Consider the following 2466-nt stretch of genomic DNA (forward strand, 5'->3'; position numbering starts at 1 on the left):
AAAGGTGGGTGGGCATTTTGGTATTAGGCGGACACGAGAGTTACTGGAGAGGTGGTATTGGTGGCCACACTTAGCCAGCCACGTCAAGAGATATGTCGGTTCCTGCTACTCGTGTGCTCGCAACCGTCCATTACGGCAGAGACCGGCTGGGCTCTTGCATCCTTTACCAGTGCCAGATAGACCATGGGAGGTGGTAGGCATGGACTTTGTGGGTGATCTTCCGTGTTCACAGGGACATAGATTTGTGTGGGTCATTACGGACCATTTCTCCCGGATGGTTCATCTCGTACCGTTATCGAGAATCCCGTCTTCCAGGGTACTAGCTAAACTATTCCTCAAGCATGTCTTTAGGCTTCACGGGATGCCAGATCGTATCATTTGTGATAGAGGCCCGCAATTTGCTTCCCGTTTCTGGTGAGATCTTTGTAGCCTTCTGCAAATTGAGTTGAATCTCTCTTTGGCATACCATCCGGAGACCAATGGTTAGGTTGAGCGTACCAATCAATCCATGATTATATACCTTCGACACTTTGTTGCTGAGAACCACGATAACTGGTCCTCCCTCCTACCCAGGGCAGAATTTACCCTTAACAATTCGCTGGCTGAGGCCACTGGGCAGACACCATTCGTACTCAATAATGGGCAACACCCTAGGGTACTGGCACCGTTTCCCGCTGCTGCACCTTCTCCTCTTGTGACCGACTGGGCAACTAATGCCAAAGAGGTTTGGGATCGGGCTCAAGAGTCGATCCAAGCAGCTAAGGACCGTATGAAGACGGTGTCCGATCGGTTTCGTCGCCCGGCTCCTGTCTTTTCTCCAGGGGATTATGTGTGGCTCTCTTCAAAACACGTGAAACTTAGAGTGAGCTCTGTCAAATTTGCTCCTCGCTTCCTGGGTCCTTATGAGGTTCTTCGACAGGTAAATCCTGTAGTCTACCAATTGAAGTTACCCGTCCATCTTAGGATCCATGACAAATTCCATGTTTCACTGCTAAAGCCGGCTATTTTACCTCACGCTCGTAAGGTGCACTCTCCTGCCTCTGATTCCTCTCGCTCTAGCTATGAGGTACGAGCCATAGTTGGTTCTAAGATGGTTAGAGGGCGCAGGTTCTTCTTGATAGATTGGGAGGGCTATGGCCCAGAACATCGCTCTTGGGAGCCTGAGGAGGCTGTCCATGCTCCCGACTTAGTTGCCGATTACCTGCGTCGCCGGGAGGGTGGCCCTTGAGGGGGAGGTACTGTTACGGTTGCTGTGGCTCTGGAGACTATGTCCGGATTTCTTGCTACTGCACATGTGCAAGCGCTGGAGACTAAGTCCTATCTTGGAGCCATTGCACATGTGCGGGTGACATCATCGCTGACATGAGGTCACATGTCTCTGACACCTTCTAAGCTGATTGGCCACTGGTCATGTGCTTGTGACACGTGGTCACATGTCTCTGACACCTTCTATGCCGATTGGTCGCTGGTCATGTGCTTGTGACGCTTTGCTCGGTGATAGGCCAGCGTGACGTCATTGCTGTCACTCTGGCAGCGGATTAGCTCTGGTGTCCTCCATCTTGGATGAGGCACAGAGTCTATATAAGACCCTGACGCACGCCGCTCGGTGCTCAGTCCTCTTGGTTCATGCATGAGGGTAGACGCCCTGTGCACGTCCCTCTAGGCATCTCTCTGTCTATGTTAGGTGAGCGCTACCGGCAGGGTAGCGTTCTTATACCTTACAGCTTCAGTTGCAGTCCGTATCCTTACCTCTTAGTGGAGCGGACATAGGCAGGTGGCTGAGGCACATGGTCCGGCTGGGCCTTGTGATTCTACTCGTAGGTGGACGTTGCCGCTAGGGTAACGTTCCTTAAGCCCACTTTACACGTTGCAATTAGTTGTACAATCGCATTTGCGATGTGACACGCCCAGGTTGCATACGGGATCTATGAGATTTCACGTTGGTCGTTCATTTGCTGTCACACGAGCGTTAGTAGTCTATGTTAAATTGGTCAATTTTGTGTGCGATCCTTTAGATCATGTGTTCTGTGACGTATGCATTGAGCACCTTTTTTTTTTTTTATTTATTGACTTGCCAAGCGTGTGTAATGTGTAGGGATGCGTTTTTACTATGTCATCTGCCATTCAGCTCTGCTACATGGCCGCTAACAGCAGACACAGACAGCCATGTAGCAGAGCTGAATGGCAGATGACAGCAGCCACAGACAGAGCCGCACTGTCAGAATGAACTCGGGTGAACTTCACCCGACTTCATTCTCATGCTGCGGCTCTGTCTGTGTCGCGCCCTGATTAGCGGTCACCAGTGAAGGACTCACCGGTGACCACTAATCTCCTGAGTAACTGAAGTTAGCAGCCCTCTCTCATACTCACCAATCCCCGATCCCCGGCGCTGCACGGCATTCACACTGCTCCGGCGGCTTTTACTGTTTTGAAAAAGCCGGCCGCCCATTAAACAATTTCGTATTC

Source organism: Anomaloglossus baeobatrachus, chromosome 5 (genome assembly GCF_048569485.1).
Source record: "Anomaloglossus baeobatrachus isolate aAnoBae1 chromosome 5, aAnoBae1.hap1, whole genome shotgun sequence".
Classification (NCBI taxonomy): domain Eukaryota; kingdom Metazoa; phylum Chordata; class Amphibia; order Anura; family Aromobatidae; genus Anomaloglossus; species Anomaloglossus baeobatrachus.